The following is a 6324-nucleotide window of genomic DNA, read 5'->3' on the forward strand; positions in this document are numbered from 1 at the left end:
CAGGGGAATTCTATCAAACATTTAGAGAAGAGCTAACACCTATCCTTCTCAAACTCTTCCAAAATATAGCAGAGGGAGGAACACTCTCAAACTCATTCTATGAGGCCACCATCACCTTCATACCAAAACCAGACAAGGATGTCACAAAGAAAGAAAACTACAGGCCAATATCACTGATGAACATAGATGCAAAAATTCTCAACAAAATACTAGCAAACAGAATCCAACAGCACATTAAAAGGATCATACACCATGATCAAGTGGGGTTTATTCCAGAAATGCAAGGATTCGTTAATATACGCAAATCAATCAATGTGATAAACTATATTAACAAATTGAAGGAGAAAAACCATATGATCATCTCAATAGATGCGGAGAAAGCTTTCGACAAAATTCAACACCCATTTATGATAAAAACCCTGCAGAATGTAGGCATAGAGGGAACTTTCCTCAACATAATAAAGGCCATATATGACAAACCCACAGCCAACATCGTCCTCAATTTTGAAAAACTGAAACCATTTCCACAAAGATCAGGAACAAGACAAGGTTGCCCACTCTCACCACTATTATTCAACATAATTTTGGAAGTTTTAGCCACAGCAATCAGAGAAGAAAAGGAAATAAAAGGAATCCAAATCGGAAAAGAAGTAGTAAAGCTGTCACTGTTTGCAGATGACATGATACTATACATAGAGAATCCTAAACATGCTACCAGAAAACTACTAGAGCTAATCAATGAATTTGGTAAAGTAGCAGGATACAAAATTAATGCACAGAAATCTCTGGCATTCCTATACATTAATGATGAAAAATCTGAAAGTGAAATCAAGAAAACACTCCCATTTACCACTGCAACAAAAAGAATAAAATATCTAGGAATAAACCTACCTAAGGAGACAAAAGACCTGTATGCAGAATATTATAAGACACTGATGAAAGAAATCAGATACAAAGAGATGGAGAGATATACCATGTTCTTGGATTGGAAGAATCAACATTGTGAAAATGATTATACTACCCAAAGCAATCTACAGATTCAATGCAATCCCTATAAAACTACCACTGGCATTTTTCACAGAACTAGAACAAAAAATTTCACAATATGTATGGAAACACAAAAGACCCCGAATAGCCAAAACAATCTTGAGAATGAAAAACGGAGCTGGAGGAATCAGGCTCCCTGACTTCAGACTATATTCCAAAGCTACAGTAATCAAGACAGTATGGTACTGGCAGAAAAACAGAAATATAGATCAATGGAACAGGATAGAAAGCCCAGAGATAAACCCATGCACCTATGGTCAACTAATCTATGACAAAGGAGGCAAGGATATACAATGGAGAAAAGACAGCCTTCAATAAGTGGTGCTGGGAAGACTGGACAGCTACATGTAAAAGAATGAAATTAGAACACTCCCTAACACCATACACAAAAAGAAACTCAAAATGGATTAAAGACCTAAATGTAAGACCGGACAGTATAAAACTCTTAGAGGAAAACAGCAAGAACACTTTTTGACATGTATCACAGCAAGATCTTTTCTGACTCACCTCCTAGAGTAATGGAAATAAAAACAAAAATAAACAAATGGGACCTAATGAAACTTAAAAGCTTTTGCACAGCAAAGGAAACCATAAACAAGACAAAAAAACCCCTCAGAATGGGAGAAAGTGTTTGCAAATGAATCAATGGACAAAGGATTAATCTCCAAATTATATGAACAGCTCATGCAGCTCAATATTAAAAAAACAAATAATCCAATCCAAAAATGGGCAGAAGATCTAAATAGACATTTCCACAAAGAAGATATACAGATTGACAACAAACACACGAAAGGATGCTGAACATCACTAATCATTAGAGAAATGCAAATTAAAACCACAATGAGGTATCACCTCACACCAGTCAGAATGGCCATCATCAAAAAATCTACAAACAATAAATGCTGGAGAGAGTGTGGAGAAAAGGGAACCCTCTTGCACTTTCCTTGGGAATGTAAATTGACACAGTCACTGTGGAGAACAGTATGGAGGTTCCTTAAAAAACTAAAAATACAACTACCGTATGACCCAGCAATCCCACTACTGGGCATATACCCTGAGAAAAACATAATTCAAAAAGAGTCATGTACCACAATGTTCATTGCAGCACTATTTACAATAACCAGGACATGGAAGCAACGTAAATTTCCATCAATAGGTGAATGAATAAAGAAGATGTGGCACATATATACAATGGAATATTACTCTGCCATTAAAAGAAACAAAGTTGAGTTATTTGTAGTGAGGTGGATGGACCTAGAGTCTGTCATACAGAGTGAAGTAAGTCAGAAAGAGAAAAACAAATATCATATGCTAACACATATATATGGTGTTTAAAAAAAATGTTCTCAAGAACCTAGGGGCAGGGCAGAATAAAGATGCAGACGTAGAGAATGGACTTGAGGACACAGAAAAGGGCAAGGGTAGGCAGGGACAAAGTGAGAGAGTGGCATGGACTTATATATACTACCAAATGTAAAATAGATAGCTAGTGGGAAGCAGCCGAATTAACACAGCGAGATCAGCTGAGTGCTTTGTGACCTCCTAGAGGGGTGGGATAGGGAGAGTGGGAGGGAGATGCATGAGGGAGGAGGTATGGGGGTATATGTGTATGTATAGCTGATTCACTTTGTTATAAAGCAGAATCTAACACACCATTTTAAAGCAATTATACTCCAATAACGATTTTTAAAAAACACAAAACAGGGCTTCCCTGGTGGCGCAGTGGTTGAGAGTCCGCCTGCCGATACAGGGGACACAGGCTCGTGCCCCGATCCGGGAGTATCCCACATGCTGCAGAGCGGCTGGGCCCGTGAGCCATGGCCGCCGAGCCTGCGCGTCCGGAGCCTGTGCTCTGCAACGGGAGGGGCCACAACAGTGAGAGGCCCGTGTACCGCAAAAAAAACAAAAAAACAAACACACACACACACACACACACACAAAACAGATAGTGGGAATACAAGAATGGGTAAGCCATGGTCCCTCCTAACCTTTAAATGGTCACTATGTAATGTTATTGATAATAGCACTGGGCATTTTTGAGCACTTACTAGATGGGCAGTGTGTCAAGAGCTGCATTTTTACATTCAATCCTCTGAACATTTTGAGATAGGCACTTTTGTTATATCCATTTTATAGATGATGAAATGATTTGAACTTCCCTAAAGTTACATGGTTAATAAATGATGAAAATGGGACTCTATCCCAGGCCTCTAACTCCACAGCTCACACGGCAATAGAGATTTTAAATAAAATTCTGTAAAAACACAAAGAGAATGACTATTTTTACAGCTTCATTGAGTTATATTTTAAAATACAATAAGTTTTATGTACTTAAAAGTGTACAATTTGACAAGCTTTGAAATGCACCTGTAAATTCATCTGATCTCTTTTCTGTCATCAAAGATTAAAGTGCATTTGTAGAATTTTATATTTGTTTGACTCAGCCTAATTATATTAAGATTCATTCATTGTGTTGCATGTACCGAAAGTTCAGTTCTTTTTACTGCTGAGTATTTCATTGTTTGGATATATCACAATATGTTTATCTATTCACCTGTTGAAGGATACTTGAGTTCTCTTCAGTTTTAGGCTATTACAAATAAAGTTTCTCTGAACAGTCTTATACAACTCATTTGTATGGACATAAGCTTTCATTTCTCTTTGGTGAATACCTAGGAATGGAAAGGCTAGATTATATGGTAGGTGTATATTTAACTTTTTTAAGTTAAACTTTTTATTTTAAGATAATTGAACATTCAAATGCAGTTGCAAAACATATTGCAAAGGTCCTGAGTACACTCTACCTAGTTTTCCCCCAGTAGTAAATCTTGCAGAACTATACTATAATATCAAAACCAGGATATTGACATTAATAAAGTTAAAATACAGAATGTTTCAGTTACCACAAGGATTCTTCATTTTGTCCTTTTATGGCTACATTCATTTCCCTCCTTAACCAAACATTAATTAATTCTCCATTTCTAGAATTCATTTCAAGCATATTATATAAACAGAATAATACAGTATGTAACCTTTTGGGGTTAGCTTTTTTTACTCAGTATAATTCTCTGGAGATTTATCCAGGCTCTTGCATTTATCAATAGTTCATTTCTTTTTAGTGCTGAGTCATATTCCATGATATGGATTTATCACAATTTGTTTAACCATACACTCACTGAAGTACATCTATGTTGTTTCCAGTTTTTGGCTATTAGAAAAAAGCTGCTATATATACTCATGTATAGATGTTGCTATGAACATACTTCTTAATTTTTCTGGGATAAATGTCTAGGAGTACAATTGCATGGTTATATGGTACTTGCCTGTTCAGTTTATTAAGGCACTACCAAACTGTTTTCCAGAGTGGCTGCACCATGTTACATTCCCACCACAGTGTATGAGTGATCCAGTTTCTTCATGTTGCCAGCACTTGGTGTTATCATTATGTTTTCTTTTAACACATGAAAAGATTCGCAGTATGTCACTAGGAAAATGCAAATTAAAACCACAATAAAATACTACTATAGATCCACTAGAATGGTTAAATTTAAAAGACTGACAATACCAAGTGCTAGTGAGGATATGGAGTAATTGAAATGCTCAAAACATAAACCACTCTGGAAAACAGTATGGCTGTACCTTATAAGACTAAACATACATCTACCATATAACCCTGTAATCCCTTTCCTGGATATTTACCAATGAAACATGAAAGCATATATCCATGTAATAATTGCTCATGTATATTCATAGAAATTTTATTCATAATGCCTCCAAACTGGGTTCAAATGCCCAAGTTATAAATAGACAAACTGTGACACATCCATTCAATGGAATAGTATTCAGCAATGAAAAGGAATAAACTGATACATACAACAACAGTCAAAAGCATTTTAATAAATGAAAGAAGCCAGATAAAAAAAGTGATGATATTTTACAAAAGGCAAAACTATATAGGGCCAGAAAGTATATTAATTGTTGCAAAGGCCTAGGGATGAAGAAAAGGGCTTTACTTCAAGGAGGAAGGAGGGAACTTTTGGGAATGATGGAAATGGAAATTTTTATAGTAATATATGTGCTTGTCAAAACTCATCAAATCATACACCCTAAAGAATAAATTTAATTGTATGTAATTATATCTCAGTAAATCTGACACAAAATTATTTATGTAGTCAATTTTTGCTATAGCAGTTACAACTAATTCAATTTGCATCCCCACATTATGAGAGTACCTTTACCTCAATATCCTGCTAATGGGGTAATTTTTTTTTTTTTTTTTGCAGTACATGGGCCTCTCACTGTTGTGGCCTCTTCCGTTGCGGAGCACAGGCTCCGGACGCACAGGCTCAGCGGCCATGGCTCACGGGCCTAGCCACTCCGCGGCATGTGGGATCCTCCCGGACCGGGGCACGAACCCGCGTCCCCTGCATCGGTAGGCGGACTCTCAACCACTGCACCACCAGGGAAGCCCATAATGGGGTAATATTAAACAAAGTTTTAAATCTTTGTTAAGCTTATACATTAGAAAATAGTATCCCCTTGCTTTTTTAACTTGCATCTTTTAAAGTATTTGCTCGATGAGCATTTATTTTCACTCAGTATTTTTTATATATGAAATGACTTTTCATATCATTTCCCATGTGTCTATTGGTGGTGTTCATCTTTACTTACTGAGTTATAAAAACTCAATGTGGATTTTTGTGTGTGTGTGTGTGTGTGTGTGTGTTTGCGGTACGCAGGCCTCTCACTGTTGTGGCCTCTCCCATTGCGGAGCACAGGCTCCGGATGCGCAGGCTCAGCGGCCATGGCTCACGGGCCCAGCCGCTCCGCGGCATGTGGGATCTTCCCAGACTGGGGCACGAATCCGTGTCCCCTGCATCGGTAGGTGGACTCTCAACCACTGCGCCACCAGGGAAGCCCTCAATGTGGATTTTTAAATGGCACTTTGTAATTTATCTTCAAATTTTTTTCCAATATGTTGTTTTTAACTTTACTATATAAAGTTTTCATGGAAATGTTACTAATTTTTAAATAGATTTACTTATTCTTTTCCTTTATATGATCCTGGTTTTATATCATACCAAGAAAGGCCATCCATATGCCAAGATTATATATAGCAATCTATGTCTTCTTCTAGTACCTTATGGAGTCATTTTTATCATCAAATTTAGCTTCACATGGAATATATCTTGGTATAAGTTGTCTGAACATGACTTATTTGAAGAATCCGGCTTTTCTCCACTAATGCCACCTTCGTCATATGACTATTAGATTTCA

The sequence above is a fragment of the Aethalodelphis obliquidens genome, unplaced genomic scaffold (genome assembly GCF_003676395.1).
Source record: "Aethalodelphis obliquidens isolate GAN/ISIS:26980383/991018 unplaced genomic scaffold, ASM367639v1 scaffold26, whole genome shotgun sequence".
Taxonomy (NCBI): Eukaryota; Metazoa; Chordata; class Mammalia; order Artiodactyla; family Delphinidae; genus Aethalodelphis; species Aethalodelphis obliquidens.